Source organism: Myxocyprinus asiaticus, chromosome 11 (genome assembly GCF_019703515.2).
Source record: "Myxocyprinus asiaticus isolate MX2 ecotype Aquarium Trade chromosome 11, UBuf_Myxa_2, whole genome shotgun sequence".
NCBI classification, from domain to species: Eukaryota; Metazoa; Chordata; class Actinopteri; order Cypriniformes; family Catostomidae; genus Myxocyprinus; species Myxocyprinus asiaticus.
The window spans coordinates 35,193,725-35,217,540 of NC_059354.1; the positions used below are offsets into that span (position 1 = coordinate 35,193,725).

Genomic DNA, 23,816 nt, shown 5'->3' on the forward strand with positions numbered 1-23,816 from the left:
TGGTGGAACACAAAAGGAGATTTTAGACAGTATGTTAGTCTCAGTCACCTTTCTCATTTCATCTTTTGTCTATACAATGAAAGTGAATGTTGACAGAGACTGTTATTCTGCCTAACATCTCCTTTTGTGTTCCACAGCGAGTAAATGTTGACAGAATTTTCTTTTTTGGGCAAATTATCCCTTTAGGGCAAACGTATTTGGGTGGGCATGGTGGTTTGCCAATGGTGAGCTGGGCCAGAGGGAGTGGTACATTTTGTATAGTTTAAGAAAACAAAGAGATGGAGGATGCATGAGCATGTTGGGGTGGGCGTCGGTTCTATTGCCGCACCCTTCAGCAAGCGCAGGGGTCAATGTGTGGCCGGCACATTCCTTTTGCTGTAAGAGGCATCAGTCACGCACGCACACACCCTCTCCACACCTAACGCCCCTCCTCCACCTTCACTTCCTGCTGGAGTCTCACATGGTGGCAGGTAGCCTTGAGATCTAACTTTAGGGTTGCTATTGTTTGCAGTAGTTTCTATAGTCAACAATAAAATAATTGTGTGTGAAGTGACGGTTTAAGGGATTTTAACAGCACTTCCTGTGTCTGGAGTGCCCTAGAGTTAGTGGTGTGGTACATAGATTGAAAGTATAAAATGACAGATCAATCAACTTTTAAAGGGATAGTTCAACAAAACATTTTAATATCTTCTGATTTACTCACCCTCATGCTGTTTCAAACCTGTTTGACTTTGTTTTTCCATGGAAGACAAAAGGCAGAATGTTAGGGACAGACAACCTCATTCACTTTCACAGCATCTTTATTCCATACAGTGAAAGTGAAGGCTGTCACTCTCTAACATTCACCCTGACATCTCCTTTTGTGTTCAATGGAAGAAAGAAAGTCATACAGGCTTGAAACAACATGAGGGTGAGAAAAGTATGAAAATTATGAATAAATTCTTATTTCTGGGTGAACTAACCCGTACATTTAAACATTTACATCTGTTGAAAAATTAAAGCATTAATTATAGTTAATAAATATTTTAGATATACTTTAAAACTAAAGTTAAAAACGAAGTTGCATTCATTTGTACAATTAATGCAAACTATACATTACATTGTGGCTTTGCCAGTAATTAATTATTATAAACAAGTCTATATAAATATACATAACACAGTTATTTTATAGTTATTTTCAACTATAATATATGTGATTCAAAGTGAGAACAGAAGCCAAACTCTTTCGAAATTTTATCTCTGAAGGTCGTTTACGCACATGTACTACAGTAGATCATGAAGGACAACATCTGGTCATACAGCCAAATCCAGTGTGTTTCTCTATACACACATTCTGATTGGCTAACAACTAAGTGTTCCTAGATAAATGTATGCAGCCAGGACTTCCCTTTTCTAAGCTTTAAATACACACATGTACTCACACACAGAGTTCAAACTCACAAATGTATTTGTACACACAAAAACACTCTGCCTTTCCTGCCCAACAGCTTGTCAATAAGACACTGAATGTAAATCTAAACACCCACAAGCTGGCCACTAGTGGGCCGGCCAGCAAACCAGAGTATGTGTCCTCTGATTACCTAAGAGCAACCGGCCAATCAGAAGTGATCCTCACATGCTCCATTCATAAGAAGCAGCATTGTGTATGGTACTCTGTATAAATTCTTCCTCCTTAAATGCTCGCTAGCCATAGCCGCAACAGAGTGCTCACTCATTGGAGGACACTCGAGAAAAACTGACAAAACAACCACTGTCCTGGGGGAACCCACAAAATATGTTCTCAGCCTCCAAAAGTCACATTGACAATTCTTCCTCAAAAAAGGACACACATGTTCTATGTAGAAAACAGCCACTACAAATCTGTGCACATCGTTCAACTTAGTGACCCATATTCAGAAGTATATGTTGTCATGAGTGGATAAGCCTGAGATTAATTTCCATTTCAGTTCATGAATTAGTTTCAGTTAGGTTAAAGCTATCAATTTTCCTTAGTTAAGTTCCCTCATGTGACATAAGCAGATTTTATGAATGGCAGACCTATCCGCACAATACACGCAAGTTTATACTGTATATTATATTAATATATATATATATATATATATATATATATATATATATATATATATATATATATATATATATATATATATATATATTAGTACCCTCAGGCTAGCACATTAATTGTAAGAACAATTGTAAGAATCACCTCATTTTGACTTTCTCAGTCAAGTTATCGAAAACCTGCAAACAATTTCTCAGTTTTAAAGCACGCCATATGATATCCATTAGTAGCCAGAGTTCTCCTTCCTCATTGACTTACTCAGTCTGGGTGAAAAGATTTTCCTGATGGCTGAGCGCTGCCTGCATGTGCGGGGTCCCCGACTTCCCCCTCTATCCAGCCTCTTCAGGAGCCGCAAACTCACAGAGAGTGAGAGAAAATATGGGAGAGAGAGACAGAGAGCTATAGATTGGATTTACGCTCTAATGTCTCACTGCTGGAAAATAAAACAAAACTCTGTTCAGCTCAACAACATTATCAGTCTTCTTCATATGAGTTCCAGGCTTAAATGCTCTCTGTCTTCCTCTCCCTCTGACTCTATGTCCTTTTTTTCTCTCTCTTTCCACTCGCATTCCTTAGCGACTAATCAGTAACACTCTTAAAGTGACAGAGACAGAGAAAGTGTGCCATAGGTGCTTCCCTGTTTTAGAGGCGACTGAATAATATAATTGTTATCACTGTCACTGAATTTAAACTCTGTACCGCCCCCTCCCACTCTCTCTCTATCTCTCCCTGCCCCTGTCGCTCTCTCACCCATACAACAGTCTCTCTCTCTCTCTAAACAGTCATACACAGGAGACGGACTGCCAGAGTACTTATAGTGTCAGAACGAGGGGCTGAGCGATTTGCCTGCAGCCTATCAGTGTTCAGGGCAGTGTCCTGTTTCAATGCTGCTGTGAATTGAGAGGTTAGAGAGAGGACACCCATTCAGAAAAAAAGAAGGGGGAGAGCAAAAGGGAGGAAGGGAGAGAGCGAGCGAGCGAGAGAGAAAAGCCGGCAATCGTGGTGAAAAATGCCTAGGCTGTTCTTAGGATCTTTAGAAGCAGGAAACTCCCCTACTTATGTGACTGAGGACCGGTTAGTGTGCTTCAGTAAAGAATTCTACTCTGTTCTCCCATTCTAAACAGTCTAAAACCTAAAACAGCTGACATACTTATTTTCTTATGAGGTTCAACACTGTCAAGTATACTCGCGCCATTCATAACAATATGAATTATGGTATGAATAAAACCTTGTATCTTCAACTTACTTTAAAACAGGTGTTCTCAACTTTTACAGACTCTTAGACAACCCAGAGACCACAGGTATAAAAAAGCTAACTTTATAATAGACTTTAGAATAATGTTCATAAATAGCATAAATAAACATTACCTTCTATAAGGCTAACGGACCATTAATGTACAATATTAAGACTTTTGTTTTGAAATATACAGAATATTTTTATTACATGTATTATGTTTTATATATATGGACCACTGGTGGAAACCCAGGCTCTAAACTACTTAACTAGAGTACTAAATGAGAAAGGGCAAAAAAGAAAAAAGGTGTCAAAGGTAGTATATAGTTTGCTGACTCATAAACTTGCAGCTGATAAAATAATCATCATTTTCATATTAGAAAGTAGATAGGAAACAATTTTATTCTCCAACAGCTCCAACGTAATACATTTTAAAAAAGCTCATTTCTTTTATTTCTTACATTTCTGATAAACTAATATCAGGTTTCATAAGTCCAGATGAAGCATCTCCCTACAAGCATTGTCCATGTAGTTTTTGGAAGCCTGATAAAAACAAAGCTTCTCATTCACATATAGTCCAGGATCTCTGGATTTTCATCATTTTATCTTTATCTCCATAAATCCCCAACTCTCCATCCAGGAGAAAGTACCTGAATTCTCATCAGCTTTGGGAAACCCAACACCACAGAGAGACATTCAGCTGTTTAATATTTCAGAGCTTCACCTTTCCACTGAATTAAAAGAAAGACAGAAAGGAGAGATGCAGGGAGAGGTGGAAGAAATTACAACTCTACCTGCCCATCTCTTGGTCCACAGCCATGTGGAACCAGAGAACCACTGAAACTTCTTTTAAACTGCCATATTTTAGCTGTTAGTCACAGAAAGAATAGTGAGTCATCTCCGTGTGCCGCGGACCGCGCCGCGTGGAGTTTGCACAAGCCCTGTGTTTTACCCCCGCCGCCTGAGTAACACAGCGCGACTCTGTGCTTCCCTTACTGCCCACCTTACAATACACAAATAGTGGCTGGTCAGCCAGCACTGCCGCCCCTCAACAACCCACCAGCTCTTCAACCACCGCTGATTTTACAGGATGCTCAAATGAGGCTCAGTCATGAGAGGTAAAATGGGGGAATATTGGTGTTCTATGTGACTCAGAGAACCATGTCTTATTCATGCTATTAAAGTGAGGGAGGATAAACCCTGTGGATTGAGTCCCCCTAACAAAAAAAATATTCTAAGCTGCTTTAATGAAAATTATTATTTTTTTAAATCGATTCAATGATATTATGTTTTTTAATAATGTTAATTGTTTAAGATAAACTGTCCAAACAAAGTTTTTCTATACATGCTATTATATTCAGAAATGTGAAGTTAGTTCTAAAAGAAATATATATATATATATATATATATATGTATGTATATTTTCAGATTTTTTTGATGTTTTGTAATCTAATACAATACAATTCAATTTTCAAATTTTAAGTGCCACTTAGGTGTCCAAAACTTTTTAGGACCACTGAATATTATATATACAGTATGACTCTAAACCTTGGGACAGCTAAAATGAGAAACATCAAAACCTGTCTTGGAATACCACAGATATACATGAAAGATGACAGTCTTTCTCAGACCATGATTTGAGACATTATATAGGTCAATAAAGTTGTCTAAATCACCTCACACCTACAACATTCTGTGTGTGTGTGTGTGTGTGTGTGTGTGTGTGTGTGTGTGTGTGTGTGTGTGTGTGTGTGTGTGTCAGTCTGCACGGTGAAACCGAGCTTGACCACAGCACAGACAGCGTGTGTTCCAATAGAAGGGAGGAGGTGATGATGAATCACACATCGTAACGTGTCAAACATGCTGCTTTGCTGTTTTTTACTTTTTTTCTGAAACGATTTACCTTGCTGTCTTTCATTTTGTTGTCGGTGGGCTGAGAGCTTATGACTCAGGAGCATTACAATGTAACCACAGGGCAAGCAGGGGCAATTATTGTTGTTGCAACCATGTGCTTCCCACTCCTTTCATTTGAGAGAGGAATTTCAAAAACGGAGAGAAGGGGTGTTCCTACTTAAGGAATTATCTGAACTACTACCTTAGATATTAGATAAACATAACACATTTTTGTGTGGTAAAAAACGTGTGATATTTTGGCTTTCGCAACATCTGTTCACTTGAACAGAATGACATTTAAAAAATAAATGGAGAAAAAAAGTATAAATTCAGTAGTCATATTTATTTAAGCATGCAGTACAGATTAAAATATCAATATAATTGAACATTCTTAGTTGAACATTTTTAATTTTTGAAACATCACAAATTAAATTAAATTTATCTCAAGAATCATCAACAGATTCTAACCTCTAAAATGCTATCATTTTCAATAGTCTATTTGAATTTGCAACTAGTGTCTAAGAAACATCTAAAACCCCAACTGGCAGTTGGCCTAATTGTGTTTGAGTTTTAAATGTAATTATTTTTTATTTATTTAAAATCTTTAAATATCATTCTTTTTTCTTTCCCCTATTTTTGTCTAACAAAAAAAAATAAAATAAAATAAAATAATATATATATATATATATATATATATATATATATATATATATATATATATATATTCTGAATCATTAAAATGCTTTTTAGAAAACACAATTTCAACAGACATTTTTAAAGAGTTTTGCAAATTCACTTTCTTATCTGCAGATAAATCAAGCTGAATTCTTAAACCAAAGAGAAAAACATTTTTCCCAACGTTTACATTTCTGTTGAAAACGATCTGAACTTAAATGGCCATTTTACAGCATTACTCATAGGTTTACAATTTTTTGGCATTTCATTTAGCAATATTTTTTGTCCATCTAAATCATTGTGATGAGTTTTCCCCCCGTGTTTTAAAATCTGCATATAGCTACACAGTCACAGTCATATGCCCTTGCATATACATAATAGAACCCCCCTAAATTATATCTAAGCACATCATGAAGCAGAGGTGGGTAGAGTAGCCAAAAACTGTACTCAAGTAAAAGTACATTTACTTAAAAAAAATAATAATAATAATTACTCAAGTAGAAGTAAAAGTACTAACATAATTACTTGAGTAAGAGTAAGAAAGTATCCAGTTAGGAGTACTCAAGTAGTAACTTGTTACTTTCACAAATGACGTAATAGACGTTAACTCCCCTATATTCCATTACATAATACACATTTAACATGTATTACAGAATTATTATTATTATGAATGGAAATTCTGTCATCATTCACAATCATGTTGTTCCAAACCCGTATTACTTTTTTCCATGCAACACAATAAGGAGATATTAGACAGAATGTCTAACAGTCACTATTTACTTTGTTTTTTCTCTATATTCTGAAAGTGAATGGTGACCCAGACCGTCAGTCCCTAACATTCTGTCTAACATATTTTGTGTTTCACATAAGACAAAGGGTCACACTGGTTTGGAACAACATGGGGGTAGGGAAATGATGACAGAATATTAAATTATGGCTGAGCTATCACTTTAAAGGGATAGTTCACCCAAAAATGAAAATTCTCTCATCATTTACTCACCCTCATATTTTAGCTCTGTAGGCCAAAATTGTGATGCTCCAAAAAGCACATAAAGGCAGCATAAAAGTCCAGTAGTTAAATTCATATCTTCAGAAGTGATATGATAGATGTGGGTGAGAAACAGATCAATATTTGTCATTTTTGTGAATGTGATAATGTGAATCACCAAAAACACAAGAAGAATGTGAAGGTGATCTGTTTCTCTGTTTTGTATCCACATCTATCACATTGCTTCTGAAGATACTGATTTAACCACTGAAGTCTTATGGATTATTTTATGCTGACTTATGTGATTTTGTTTAGCTTTAAAAGGTTGCCACCCATTCACTTGCATTGTATGGACCTACAGAGCTGAGAAATTCTTCTAATAATCTTCATTTGAGTTCAGCAGATGAAAGAAAGTCAAACACATCTGGGGTGGCATGAGGGTGAGTAAATAATGAGAATTTAAATTTTTGGGTGAACTATCCCTTTAAGGGCTTTTGTCAGATCTGGATGAATTTGTCAATAAGAAGAGAGGTTTGGAAACATTTCTAGTAATTATTACGGTGAAATGTAAAAATGCCCCACAAGGACATTATATAATGCTGAAATATAAACCAAAGCAAGATCATGTTTTATTAATGCCTACTTTTGCTGTTTCATAGCTTTTAAAGTCCTGCATGGATTCTCGTGTAGTTACAGTTTTCAGTGTCGAAAGAATTTAGATAATTAGTTCTGTACAGCAGTACCGCCACTCTCTAAATGCAGAGTACGCAGTCTAATGCGTAGGGCACCAACCCTGGTCGTGGAACACTCGCTGTGTCTGAAACTACCCCCTATCCACTATATAGTGCACTATTTAGAGTGTCCGCCATTTTGTAGGAGTGTAGGACTGAATTCGGAGTGAGCCACTCGTTCCCTACTTTTGTTCACTCATTCTTACCCACAATGCACTCTAATTTCGAGTGTACATTTGATGTACAACGGTTAATTGCCCACAATACACCATGAGGAAGATGTATGAGCTGGGAGTTTAATGCTTCCTTCAGTCCTGCGATGTCTTATTTCATGTAGAATGTATTAAATTACTTTTTGACAAATCATTACTTGATTAAAATAACAAAATATAAAGAGACAAAACATACGGATACATTTTAAAATGTACTCTTTATTTGATAAAATGTGTTTACTCTTTATATTAACACATAGTATATATTAAAAATGACAAACAGAATGAAGATTTATTGTATTAATATATTATTTAATAAGAATTACAAGTAAGGCCCAGGTATTTTAAAAGTGCATATGTGACGTTGTTTCTGTGACAGCCCCAGAGCTCCGACACTCGGTGTATGCTTTAGCATCCGAATTCACTCACTCATTTTGTTCACTCACTGCTGAGATATAGTGCACTCACTGCCATTCACTATATAGGAAATAGTGAATGAGTGAACGAGTGACACATCCACTCTCTTCACCATACGATCGCCTCGCGCCCGCACATCTCTCACGCACTCTGCTGTGCCCACACAGAAATGCTGTCTGTTCGTGCTCCAGTTGTCAATCACGCGAACAGCAGAGCAAAAGGCATTTACACTTAATTTGGATGTTTACATGGATTTATACAGTTAATCCGCCCAAAGTAGCTGCGTAAATACTGCCCATGTCATGCAGGACGTGGGACAAAGAACACTGATATATTGCTGCACTGATTTAAAAATGTACACTTAAAAACTGATGTCATAAGTGCCCAGTTACATTATCACCCTGAAAATGACCATAACATTACACAGAAAAGCCCGTGTTAGCATTAGAGCCAAAACTTACCTCAGCGTGCTGCCTTAAATTTAAGATGAGATTTTAATCTTGAAATATCAGCTTGTCTTGGTGTTAAATGAAGGCATTGCATGATGAAACTATTCTTTTTTCACTGTATGGAGCGAAGAAAGTGTTTCACTTTGAAGAGTGACGACTTGAGTGACAGTCTGTGACAGCGCGCGCAGCTGTGTGAACTTCTGCTCTCGTAAAAGTCCCATTCAATAATCTCTCAATAAATTACACATTAATTAAAATTAAACTCAGTAATGTAACAACAGGAATGCCGCCCATTATAAAGAAGTAAAAGTAAAAAAAATTTCATTTCAGTGAGAGTAAAAAGTACCCACTTTTAAACCTACTCTAAAAGTACATTTTTCCCCCAAAAAAGTTACTCAGGTAAATGTAACGGAGTAAATGTAGTGTGTTACTACCCACCTCTGTCATGAAGACAACAACTCCATACTAGAATATACAAACAGCTTTAAATTCTTACATTACCATTACAGATTATTACAGTACAGATGCCAACAGCCCCATAAATGTAAAGATGAAAGACTCAACAACTCTGCCATGATTGACCTCTGCAATCTCACTTGGACATGATAAACTTCGACTAAAAGTGAGAGAGGGGTCAAGACAGATTTAGAAAGCACTGACCCCAACAGCCAAGAGACTGCCATTATTCAGTCTATTGTACAAATGTGCCTGGATTTGTTCCTGGCAGGCAGCAGATGCCCGAACCCCACCCCCATTCCTAATCCTAACCATATGGAGCCTGTAAGGCTGAGAAGCCTGCCAGGAACAACTATAGTCACCTTTCTCCCATCGTGCCTTGAGTCCAATGGCTCCTGTAATCAAGATCAAATAATCCAAGAATTTTATTTCTAATCACTAAATATAAAATGAAATCATTTTTTCCTAATTTTCTATGCACAAATATCTCATAATCATTAAGCATCGCCTGAGTAAAATCAGCTCCATTTCTCTGTGGGTTAAAATTGACCCATTCAATAATCATGTCTTATCCAGGGTCATTTACACAACGGGTTCAGCAGCTGCCAACATCAGGTGACCATATCAACTGTAAGGCACACTGGATCTCATGGTGACAAAGCTCCCACATAGCCCTCATTTGTGTGAATGAGCTGAAACCACATGACCATGCACGGCTAGGCTGAGCCACACTGGAATCTAGTTAGTCTGCTGGTGAGAGACGTCAGGGTGACGTAATGACGCCTCCCTCTCCCTCCCTCCAGAGCATAGTTCCGTAACTCGTGTGCATGCCTGATGGGTCTCGCCACTTGGGTCTCTGCTAGTCTGGCCTCAGGCACTGGATGGCTATATTAGGTGGCTGCTGGCAGGCAAAAAAAAAAAAAAAAAAAAAAAAAGGTTGCAGCTGTGATGTCATTGTCATGCCTCAGAGGCATTACTTCACAAGTCTTATCAGCTGTGTGCTTGCGTTATATTCTGCCTTGCACACACGCGCATACATTCATGCACTCTTCCTCTACCACTTCACCAGCATGCAAACGCAGCTTTTAAAAGGCGCGAGACTCTGCACCCAGATACCTTGTAACCATGCCAACCATTTGTTTGACATAGTTAACAAGACAATGAGGGATTGAGCCCATGAGTGGAGGTGAATTTGACCCTGATCCAGGAATGCAAAACATTCCTATTGAGGAAATGATCAGTCTATTAATGATTAGCCTTACAACTGCAGTTATAATTGTCTGACACTTTGTGACAGTTGGAGATGCTTCACAGAACAATGGCTACCTTTTGCATGCCCAGAGACAATTTTACTCCGTCTTCATTTTTCACTCCAGTCTGACTGAGCAGCTAATAAGAGACACAATGGTTGAGGAATTACAGTGGGGGTCTAAGTCTGAGAGCACTTGTGAAAATGCTTCTATTTTGCATTTTTCTAATTTAATAAATTTATTTCAAATTATATATGAATTATATGAATTTCAATCGATAGGTTTATGTAAGAAACAAGTTGATAATTAAAATGTTTTTAACTTTAAATAGGTGCTTCTGTCCTGGGCTCTGATGCTGTTTGAAATGGCCGAACTCTCACATGACATTCGTTCGTAAATAAGCGCAGTTTGCGAATTCTCGTGTAAACTCGCCAACACGCTTATGTCACGGGACAGCTACATGATGCGTCAGCTGCTGGCAGGAAGCGCTTTTTAAAAATTAATAACGTTTTAATTATCGGTTTATTTTTTTACACAAACTTATCGATTTGCTTCAGAAGACATTCATTGATGGACTGGAGTCACATGGATTACTTTTATGCTGCCTAAATGTGACTTTTGGACCATCAAAGTGCTGGCACCCATTTACTTGCATTAAGAGAGAATTTAAATTTTTGGGTGAACTATTCCTTTAATGACAGCATGCACTTAAAGGAACAGTTCACCCAAAAATGCTAATTCTCTTATCATTTACACATCCTCATGCCATCCCAGATGTGTGTGACTTTCTTTCTTCAGCAGAATACAAATGAACATTATTTAGAAGAATATTTCTCTGTAGGTCCTCACAATGCTTGTGAATGGGTACCAGAATTCCAAGGCTCCAAAAGCAGCATAAAAGTAATCCATATGACTCCAGTGGTTAAATCCATGTGTTCAGAAGCCTATGCCTATGATAAGTGTGGGTGAGAAACAGATCAATATTTCAGTCCTTTTTGTTCCAGAATCTTGTGAGCTTCAATGAAAGCAAGGAAATTTGATCTTTCAGACAAAGGAGTTAACATGCTCACAAATTTGCTTACATAATGACCTAGAAATAGTGCAGAATTTGAAATATTCCTTATTTATATTGTCATGATGTTTCTTTGTTTCACTTTTTTCAAAATCATAAAATTTAATATAGACTTCATAGTTTAAATTTGATTTTGAATCCCATATTGTCAATGTGGTCTTAGACTTTTGGATCTCACTGTAAATACTTGAAATTTTACATTTGACAAATTTACTGTATAATACAAGTATGTGATGTACTCACAAATGCCTGTTCTTGGATTGAATAACTAATCACTATTTACATTTTCGTGTTGAAAGACCTACAATTAAAAGACATTAAAACAATGAAGACTGACTAAAGAATAAGTGTTTCCTTTTGTAAGAGCCTGTATTTTCTAAGTAATAAATCTATCAGGTAATAAGTATGATGTTATGCCTTTCCTGTACCATGTTGCAGGGATCTGGGTGGATGCTGGGTGGGAAAGTGAGAAAGGGTTCAGGCTCCATTAAAGGAAGTCTGACCGTCTCCTTCTCCACCCCTTGGCTGGCCCTTTTAAAGGTGTCACATGAAAAGCAGCCCCCCCCCATGTTGCTCTCTAGCATTCTTCTGCCTGCAGTCTTTCTCGCCCCCTCAACACCCACGTCTTTTCTCTCCTCCTCAGCTGCCCACACACTCCCTGCTCATGCTCCTTCTGACACACACGCCCTGGCTCCTGTCTCCCTGCCTGCCACCTCGGGTTGTCCCTGTAAACTCAGGATGCGGGACCCCCGCCTTGCGCCACGGTGACCCCATCCGCTGTTGTCCACGCTTTCCCCTGCGTATATCCTGTGAGTGGGCCGGCCCGCCATTGAGAGCGAGCGAGGAGAGCCGTGGCTTCCCTTTTCCACCCCTCTCCAGACACAGCATTCGGGCGAGAGCGAACTAGAGTGACCAGCAGCGCAGCGGCAGACGCCCTCAACCTGGAAGTTCCGAAAGCATTCTTTTGAAACATTCCATGCCAAGAAGGGTTTCCTGCTCTCACACCCAGCCCCCGCCCTCCTGCGCCCGCCCTCTGCACCCGGCCTCCCCCTGTCCAGACAAGGGCTCATTCAGGGCTTCCTGGTGTACCACCTTCAATTATCTCAGGGCTGGAGAGAAAGTGCTGATGTTATACAATGCTGATAAAGTTCCCTTCAATGCATTCCTCACTAAGGCAGAGTGGTGTAATCAAAGGCGGGGCTGGTTACTCTGGCCCGAAATCACGCCAACAGCAGGGGTAAGAAAGGGACAACAGAAAGGGAGACTCCGAGAGAGATAAAGAGACAGAAATGGCAAATGGGGGGTGTTGGGGGGGAAAAACAGAGTAACCTTGTGTTAGAAGACTGAGTGGAACAAGAGAGCCAACGCGGAGCGAGGGAGGGAAGAAATGACAGAGAGAGAGAGAGAGAGTCTGGGGCTCTTCTCCAGCTGTTTACAGGGCTATGGGTCACAGGAGTTCATTTCCTCCAGAGCACACGTCTTTATCTGGCTCATCTGCGCAGGGCTGATAGGAGCCTGGGAGACTGCAGGGGGGATACTAGGAGTGTCTTCCACTGTCCCAGCCTGTGTCCCTTTGTCTTTAAGAGCGGTGCATGATCCACCCATCACACATCCCATACAGAATTCTCATGCTATTGCACTGTACTGGTGCCTTTGCCCTTGCATGTGATTCAGGGTAAAAACCGAACCTCTCTGATCCACAGTGTGTCTCCATCAGTGTTATGTCTGCTGACACACAATGGCTGGCTTCCATACATATTTTAGCAGCCGTAATCATCTTGCAGAATTCTCAGTTGAGAATTTGACATTACCTTGACAATTGTTCTTGCATCCCATTACCACCCCAAATACACCCCTATTTCTATGCACTTGTATTATGAGGATAGTTCACCCAAAAATTTACTCACCCTTTTATTCCAAATCTTTTACTTTATTCTTCCGTGGAACACGAGAAATTTTGAAGAAAGCTGACCCTACTCTTTTTTTTTTTTTTTTTTTTTTTCTCACAAAGTGAATGGTGACTGAGGCTGTCAGTCCCTAAAATTCTGCCTAATATCTCCTTTTGTGTTTCACGGAAGTACAGTGCATCCGGAAAGTATTCACAGCGCTTCACTTTTTCCACATTTTGTTATGTTACAGCCTTATTTCAAAATGGATTAAATTAATTATTTTACTCAAAATTCTACAAACAGTACCCCATAATGCCAACGTGAAAGAAGTTTGTTTGAAATCTTTGCAAATTTATTAAAAATAAAAAACGAAAAAAATCACATGTACATAAGTATTCACAGCCTTTGCCATGACACTCAGAATTGAGCTCAGGTGCATCCTGTTTCCACTGATCATCCTTGAGATGTTTCTACAACTTGATTGGAGTCCACCTGTGGTAAATTCAGTCGATTGGACATGATTTGGAAAGGCACACACCTGTCTATATAAGGTCCCACAGTTAACAGTGCATGTCAGAGCACAAACCAAGCCATGAAGTTCAAGTAATTGTCTGTAGACCTCTGAGACAGGATTGTATCAGATCTGGGGAAGGGTACAGAAAAATTTCTGCAGCATTGAAGGTCCCAATGAGCACAGTGGCCTCCATCATCCGTAAATGGAAGAAGTTTGGAACCAGCAGGACTCTTCCTAGAGCTGGCCACCCGGCCAAACTGAGCGATCGGGGGAGAAGGGCCTTAGTCAGGGAGGTGACCAAGAACCTGATGGTCACTCTGACAGAGCTTCAGCGTTTCTCTGTGGAGAGAGGAGAACCTTCCAGAAGAACAACCATCTCTGCAGCACTCCACCAATCAGGCCTGTATGGTAGAGTGGCCAGACGGAAGCCACTCCTCAGTAAAAGGCACATGACAGCCCGCCTGGAGTTTGCCAAAAGGCACCTGAAGGACTCTCAGACCATGAGAAACAAAATTCTCTGGTCTGATGAAACAAATATTGAACTCTTTGGCCTGAATGGCAAGTGTCATGTCTGGAGGAAACCAGGCACTGCTCATCACCTGGCCAATACCATCCCTACAGTGAAGCATGGTGGTGGCAGCATCATGCTGTGGGGATGTTTTTCAGCAGCAGGAACTGGGAGACTAGTCAGGATCGAGGGAAAGATGAATGCAGCAATGTACAGAGACATCCTTGATGAAATCCTGCTCCAGAGCGCTCTGGACCTCAGCCTGGGGCGAAGCTTCAGCTTCCAACAGGACAACGACCCTAAGCACACAGCCAAGATAACAAAGGAGTGGCTACGGGACAACTCTGTGAATGTCCTTGAGTGGCCCAGCCAGAGCCCAGACTTGAACCAGATTGAACATCTCTGGAGAGATCTGAAAATGGCTGTGCACTGACGCTCCCCATCCAACCTGATGGAGCTTGAGAGGTCCTGCAAAGAAGAATGGGAGAAACTGCCCAAAAACAGGTGTGCCAAGCTTGTAGCATCATACTCAAAAAGACTTGAGGCTGTAATTGGTGCCAAAGGTGCTTCAACAAAGTATTGAGCAAAGGCTGTGAATACTTATGTACATGTGATTTTTTTTTTTTTTTCTTTTTTTTCTTTTCTTTTTTTTAAATAAATTTGCAAGATTTCAAACAAACTTCTTTCACATTGTCATTATGGGGTATTGTTTGTAGAATTTTGAGGAAAATAATGAATTTAATCCATTTTGGAATAAGGCTGTAACATAACAAAATGTGGAAAAAGTGAAGCGCTGTGAATACTTTCCGGATGCACTGTAAGTAAGTGATATGGAACAACAGGAGGAAGAGTAAATGATGACAGAATTTTCATCTTTTTGGTGAGCTATCCCTTTAAATGCTCTTTAATCTTAATTAATTAAGTAATCCAAGGGGGAATTTAGACCTTGAGTTGAGACTCGTGCTCAAGCCCTCCAACATGGACAGCATGCCAAATATGTACTTTGATCTCATTCAATTACAGTACATGAAAATGTGAACATATGAAACTATATTCCCAGGGTTTGTTCAAATACCATTTCACCTAAATGTTGGCTTCTTTTATATGCTATTAGCTTATTATTAGCTTAGTGATGCTGAACATGCACACTGTATGAAGGAAGAGTAGGGACTTCAGAGTCTTGTCAGGGGAAACAAAAGTCTTCTGTCTAAACAGTGATGCATAAACAGGGACTAAAGCGAGTGAAGACAATAATCTTTGACATATGACTCATGTTAATGCATCATACATGTGTAATACTACTCTCTTGAAAGAACACAAAACAGATACTAGTCACAGGTTGAGTAGAGGGGACGATGTGTCATCGGTTGGATGAAAATAAATAAGGGAATTAATTATTTAGCTGCACATCATTAACAGCAACAGCAATCCTTACAACACATGAGGAGTGAAAAGACTGTGAAAAATGTTTTCATCATTGTTATAATAACATCTTTGTTTCCATCCATTCAAGTTGTACTAGTAATTTCTTTTCTACTAGCATTTATGAGTTACAAAGTCGACTTTCTTTATCGGTAATTAAATTCAAAGTGGTCAGAAATGTGAAATAAACATATCACTTCAGATTGTAACTGGCACAACTTTTATTTTATTTTATTTAAGGCTGCAATTTAACTCAAGTTTTCAATTTAACAGGGTTTAATTTTGAAGAGAAGAGAAGAGTTGCCCCTGTGTGGGTCTGAACACAAGTGAGTCACAAATTTGCAGCCCACTCAAACACCCACGCAAACCAGAGAGTGGGTGTGAAAGTGCTGGGCTCGGAGCCTACGGGCTTTACACTTAGAATGATCATCTCTCTCTTTCACTTTTTCTACTCCTCTGCACACATACACCTCTTCTACCCACGAGCTGAGCCCACACCGAGGGAGCACTTTATGATGTCGTTTTCCTCAGATCTAAAGTAACACGGCACTCAAGATAATGTGTGGGCTATTATCTTCTATACACTTGCGCTGTGTGTGTGTTCGTGTGTGTGTGTGTAAAATGCTGAATCTTTAGGAGTATATACCGCATCCCTTAAGCTCTCTTTCAAACTTTTCCCTTTTGCACAGCTCTGGCACAGTGAAACAATTGTTCACATTTCATTTCAACACCACGGATGAGAAACTCCCCCTCCTGCCGTGCACTGATCTCACTCCTCACATGCACCGTGGATCTAAAAAGCCAAGTCTGGCACCTGCCAATCATCACCTACAGACCTAATTTTTCAAAACCGCATGCCCATTACAGCCAAGCAGCTCACTCACTTATGGCAAAGCTAAAGCAGACAAAAAAAGGAGAGAATATTGGACTTACCAGTGCAGAATCTGTCTAATTCATGTTCAGCAAGTCTGTCCAGGTCCTGTTTCAGGAATCGTCATCTGATCCACTACAGGAAAATGAGCAGAAAATCAAATGTGTTATAAATGCTGTTATCACACATTTATAACAAGCTGTTTAATTCATTTGTGCACAGATGCTAGAAACAAATGAAAAGTATAAATGTGTCTATACAGTATGAATCTTACTGTACTTACAATAATCATTCCATTCATCATTAACCAAATTTATGTTGTATAATATGTCCAATTCAAATTAAACTCTTCAGGACTGTGAAGGAACATTTTGTTGAAACGGACCAGCTAGATGACACTCAATTGAGACAGATTGCTCATTAGAATATTTCACATTTGTGTGTGGGCGATCACCATCAGCCATTTTTCAACACAACACAAATAGTCTCCAGGGATGAGCGCTTCACTCACAAAACAATCTCAGATCACCCAAATAATCAATTATTATTTCTTCATCTTTTAATTATGCATTCTATAGTACTTCTAACCCCTATTACAATAAAGTGTAGACAATAGACGAAAGGTTTCAAAACTATTGTGTAACCGAACATGTAAATGTGGCAATTATGAAGCTCTTGCTATAAAAGTGAAGCTCTTTGAAGGCACTTTGAGGTACTTATCTGAGATATACTATGGTATGAATCATTCACATCCTTATCATTATGCCTGTTGAGGTACTGGATCCATTAACAGCTCTTTTCAGGGCAAAAAGAAAAAGAAAATCCAAAAAAAAAAAAAAAAAAAAAAAAAAGATCCACTGACATATCTGATAGCACAAAGCAGACATTTTAATGCACTACTCTGTAACTGATCAGACACACCATGTGATGAAAATTGAAATTACATTTTGATATGGGCTTGCTCAGAAGTAATCCAATTTGTTCCGTTTCTCTTGTGCAGTCTTTAGAATTAAACAAATATGATGCACCAGATATTGAGCGTTTTAGTCTTTAAGGATGTGAAGGTCAAAAGCAGATTAAATAAATACAGCATGAAAGACAAGAAAGACAGGCATCAGGAGCAACTGTCCTCACCTTTTTTAACCGGATTGCTGCAGAAAAATGCTGCCTGTCAGCATACAGAAAGGAGCTGTTGGTACCAGTAAGCTGCAGCCATATTGTTAACAACACCAGAAACAATTTAATTTCGATTAGACCATCAGTGAACAGGCTTGATTTTATTTGAGTGTTTTCATGTAACATTTCTTCTGATCACTGCCTGCACATTAAATGCCACACAGTGTGTCTCATGTGTGCCCCCTGATGGAAAATATTTGAAACAAAGAAATGTACAAATTCACACTAAACAGGTAATTTTAGAATATTATATACATAACAGATTTAATTGAACATTACATCAGTTGATGACATAGACATAAAAGTGTAGGTCTACTTGGTGGACATCAAGTCAAATAAGACCAGTTAAAAGGAATATAAAAGATTAATTTGAAAATTATTTTAAGTAATTTTAATTGCAATAGCAGAACAATAGGGCTCAGCACTACTAGTTGCTACTAGTAGCAGTTATTAGTGGTAGTGATGATATTGTACGTTTGGGTTGTAGCTTGCTGCCAGTCGCTCCCATTTGAGGGATGGTGGGGGTGCAATGAGGGGTGCTAGGGTGACCGGGTTCGTTGAATCCATGTGCATAATGTGTCCGTTCAGTCCACTTGCAGGCGTCCGGCCACTGCACTTAATCTTTCTAGGCAGTTGTGTTATCCTTGTCATTTGAAGAAAAAGAAAAAAAAAAAAGAGGAAACGGGAAATGTTTCCCCTCTCCAAATTCGCCCCTCTCTTATTCCCCAACTCAATTCTTTCAGTCCCCCCGGGGCAACAGCATTCCAAAACACACACAAGAATTTCCTTTTCTTCAGTTCACAAACCCTCCCCTCCTCCTCCCTCACTTCATAAAGAGGAAAAAAGAATACATCACCAAACGGTCCTTACACCAAACAACAAAAATCAAGAAATGAAACGTCTCAATGTCTGTGCAACTTATGACTTTGTCATTATGCCACTTTTCCCCAGCCTCTCTCTGCATTTAAAATGCATTTGTCAGAACGCACAGAGACCACACACACACACACACACACACACACACACACACACACACACACACACACACACACTGTTGCTACTTCATGCTCTGTGTATCTCGAGCATGCGGCATTGTAAATTCGAGGTTTGAGGCACAAACCGACATGAATGCAGGAAGGAGTAACAAGCATTGGGTTTTCTTAAATATTACAGCAAAAGCATCATATTTGTGGCTATTGGCCATATGCCACTTGGTGGTTTTACAGAAGAAGAAAAAATGCTCAACAATGCATGCACAATCTGCAGCTTATGGCACAATGTAATAAAATATTTCATAAAATGCATCAAGAACGCACCTTTTGTTTGACTTCGCTGCACGCTCACATTCTTCCTCGCCGCATCATCGCAGTTGATATCGGTCAATCTGTTTCTGTGTGTCCGGTGGGTGGGGGGTGGGGGGGGGGGGGGAAAGAAAGGTATGAAAAAAAAAAAAACGCTCGATCGACAAAATGAGAGTGCTACTCCGAGACGCTTCGAGTTCATCATCGCGTCTTTCATTCATCTGCTTGTCATTTCCCTTTTCCTTGTGGCGCCGGCCGCCTTAGGGCTTTTCAAGTTGTGCATTAACATATCGAATGGGTTGGAAATGCCGCTGCTGCCCCATTCACATGAACCAGGCTTCTGACTTCACCACTAACCAGCAGTTCAGTTGAGAACTCCCCCCCGATGGGGCTGTCCCTGCGTTATAACGGTGATAAAACGCAGCCCTGCGATATATGCGCAAATTTTTCGTGCAAAACATTTGAGGAAACTCCAAAGTCAAAAATAGACTTGTGCAAGAAAGGCGAAAGTTAAATGCTGAGATGACATAATTTCTTCTAAGTTATGCTGATTTCACACGCATGTTTCTGAGAACAGAATGGGGACAAAACATATGGGTCAATTGTGGGCAGGTGATAAAGATTTGAACTGTAAATTCAAAGGGGAAATTTGCCAATGCATTTTGTTTTTCATGTCGAAAATGCAATTAATTAAATAAAGTTTCCAGTACCAAAAAACTATTTTACAACCTGATGTCATTTTAGTTTAGTTTAGTAATATAAGTTTTTTTTTTATTTTTTTAGAAAAGCCATTTGTGTACTGATGCTCAAAAGAACCAATGAAGCACCTAAAATATAACATCAATGGTTTTTCCAGTCTCCAAAGAACCATATAGCCAAAGAACCCATTTAGTGAAAAATTATTCTAGATATGAAGTTGGTTCTTTGCTGGACCGAATGTGCTGCACAGAACCACCAAATAATTTATCATTTAAAGAGTTTTTACTGTAGTGTGCCTTGCTTTAAAATCATTTTGAATATCTTAATTACTGTCAAAAAGTATCATCACAGTTTTTAATTGCCAGATGGCAAATGATGTAGTGTTTTTCTCACTGTACTCATTTGTTCCCTCTAAAATTAGTTTAGAAACTTTAATCTAAGAGAAGAGATAGTTAACAATAAAGGCTTTTAATTAATTGATTCACGTTAGAACTATATTCATTTCAAATCCATTAAAGCCTCTTATGTGTATTTAGATACTTTGTAATAAACTTACATTCCCTAGATGTGGATTTTGAATCTATATCATTGTTCATAAAAGATTGATGTCTCTAATTGATGCAGGGAATGATAGCTCATCCAATTCCTCATATGTACAGAATAATCTTTTTGAAGTCTAATGAAATGGTGTTATAGCCATGTCTGTGACGTAAGAGCACACAAAATCTCCTAAAGGAATACAAGAGCATTTAAGACTTAATGGCAATGGAAATCTAGAAAGCTTCCAATAATTTCCTAAGCCACAATTTCAATTGCAGTGTATGCCAGATGCCGAATTGTGCATATTAACAAATGAGTAATATTATTATGTTCACTTTCATTTAAGTTTTAAGAACTTTTGTTGATGTATATTGATATGGCAAACCACTGATCTTTGTGTACAACCTGGTTCCCCCTTTGTTTTCCCTCCCTCCATCGACAGCCGAATTGTTTTTTACAGTAGACACCCGGGGTTTCACCAGAGAGTAAGACTAGCAGGAAACAAGTACAATGGGGGTTCACCTAACTGACCACATCGTCTCATTCACAACAGAACATGAACTCTCTTCTCCAATCCACACACACAGCCTTGTCCCAAATGCAGATAGGATGCGTGGGGGAAATACAACAGCTGTGGGAGGTGCCCAATGATTTACATAAAATTTCCAAAGTGCCAGATTGGCATATGATGAAATGTCTAATTTTTTTCAGTTTTCTCTCTCTCTCTCTCTCTCTCTCTCTCTCTCTCTCTCTCTCTCTATCTGTCTCTCTCTCTCTCTCTCTCTCTCTCTCTCTCTCTCTCTTTCTCTGTTACAGAAAGCATCTCAGAAAAGCTTTTCAAGGGAAGGATGAGCAGATGATGAACTTGGGGAAATTTGCACAATAGAAACTCGCATTTGATAGGATTTAAGAAACAAGTAAATAAGAAATTATATAAGAAACAAGAAAATTACAAAGGTTGAATTGAGTGAGTAGAATAAATACAAGCTACAAACTTCAATGAAATGTAACAATTTTGAAGAAAAACAGTTTTTGTTCTGAAATGTGACTAATTATTTTAAAATCATAATTCTTTTAGACTGAATTTTAAACTGAAACCCTTCACATTATCATGTTTGTAGCTACCATATATTCCTCTTCTGATCTAATCAGTGTGTGAACATCTGCACACAGCAAAATATGAAAACATAACCTGCATAGCATGTCTCTTCAGCCCTGCTCTCACACACACAACACAGTATGAGCCTTTACTGGTATGGAAACATTTTAAATATCAGTTTCACAGCTGCATCAGCCAAATGAGACAGAGAAGTGACAGACAAAGAGTAAGCACAAAATTGTTGATCATTCAGTCCCTGTATACTAAAGTGGAATAAGATGCATAACAGAACATAATCTTTCAAATAAACAGTGAAAAAAGACTTGACTTCATGAAGTTATTTCTCTAAATCTCACACTTAGGGAATAAATATATATGATGCGCTAAATATTTGCAAATATATAATTAATTTTGCAAAAAGAAAAAAAAAGAACTCTGATAATTGATAATAATCTATCAGTTATTATCATTAATAATCTGATAATTAATCTACTGTAATCATATCAAATATTCTCTTAATATTTTAAGTACTCAATATTTCAGTAGTAAACTACAGAACTGAGGATAGCAATCTGATTCTTCAGTTATGCTATGATCAATAATGTCCTCTAATAATTTAAGTTTTAACCAGTTTCATGATAGACCAAGAATATACTGCCTTCAAAATGTTAAATCACAGTAGCAACATTTGACAAGGAAATCAAATCCCATGGCACATTGTTAATTCATCTATTAAAACCAATAAGCAGGACTGCTTTCTTAGACTCAGAAACTGTACAACAACCTTATAATTTCAACTATTGAAATATACCTTTAAAATATTGAAAAAGTCTTTCCAGTTTATGGGAAGTGAAATCTGGAAACAGAATTGTGACACCTGAACTGTACATAAACCAGAATTGTTAATAAACTTCTGGATGACTTGAAAATCCACTGGCAAATACAAGCAAAATTGGAGAGATCAGTCCATGGTTGTGCTGATGCAGACATTAGCAAACAATACTAGTCTCATCCTGACAAGTAACTTCCATCAACTGTGACTTCAGTCGGCCGTGGCTAGAATTTGTTTAACCATAGTCTAAAGGACACATTGCCTTTGTTTAGTTAGACCAGATCTATTGTAATGAATAACCTATGACTAAAAAGCTGCTATTGTATACATTGTTTAAATGTCACTATTTTTTATCATATATTATAAAGAATAAATTGTCATGCTGCATTTGATTTCTACATTCTTGCATCTTGGATTCTGAGGTACATTTAAAAGTCAAATTGTGCAGGATGCATTTTCTATACCAACACAATAAAACAATGATTGGGACATTGAATTTGAAGATAACTGGTAACAAAGGTTCTCATTCATAGATAGGTGCTATTTTCATGAAAAGAGTTTTTACAGATTTTTTCTTCATGATCAAAACATGTTTTTATTTTACCTGAGCACTCATTGACCCTAAATATCCCTAACCTCTCAATTAGACTGTCAGCTATAGAACTGATTTCCAAAGCACACAAACAAGTGATAAAACATATTTTCCCAGTTTCAGCACAAACAGTATTTAAAATGGGAAATGCAGAAATGCTTAGTTAAGTAAGGTTTTTTTTTTTTTTTTTTTTTTGTAAAGACAATTGAATTAATAAACAAGAGAGACTAATTATATTCTCTTATCTGGTAGTGGTGTTTGAATTACTCACAAAGAGTAAATCAATTCAGAAAGACCAGTATTCAGAACTGAATATTCAAGAGAGCCGTGTAATAATTGAGTTTAAATGTCAAAACAGACTTTAATCCTGCAGTGTTTCCAGCACTGTTTAAAAAAACAATCTAAAATCAACAAATTGATTATGTTTTATTAAATTTAAATCAATGCTCTGTGGCACCAGGGACCTTGATACATACTTTGATGTATTTGATAGGATTGTAGGATTGCGTTTGTATGAATGAACAACGCATCCTGCAGAGAAAAAAGTTGAAAATCTTAAGTATGAGAGTGAATGTAAGTGAGTTGATACTTGCTAATATTACATTCCTCTGTGCTTGATTTTGAACATTAAAAAAGCCACTTGAGAGCAGCACATCCATAGAAACGTCCCTCTTTGTTTGTCATTTGTAAGGACGGAAAGAGACCACCTCTCAGACTACACACCCTTTAAAGACATCGCTGCATTAATCAGTGAGCTGGAAGTGAAAAATATCGCCAACCCTGTGGGGATACAACAGCAAGACACTTCACACTCCCAGCAGACAGTGCGATTTTAACAGCACCACAGGTGGGTTTCTTTGTATCCCCTCCCGGTTGTGCCCCATTTTGGGAAAGCCCCTCGGCGGCAGGCTGCAACCGTCTCCAGCTGAACCTG

General features: G+C 38.4%; 1 long non-coding RNA gene across 1 annotated transcript in view; it reads left to right on the top strand.

The window, feature by feature from the left end:
- Positions 1 to 21,761, top strand: part of LOC127448551 (uncharacterized) — a 66,617-nt gene extending 44,856 nt beyond the window's left edge. Inside the window, exon 3 of the long non-coding RNA XR_007898552.1 lies at positions 21,176 to 21,761. This is a non-coding gene — a long non-coding RNA (uncharacterized LOC127448551). The remainder of the gene's footprint in view (positions 1 to 21,175) is intronic.
- Positions 21,762 to 23,816: the final 2,055 nt, after the last annotated feature.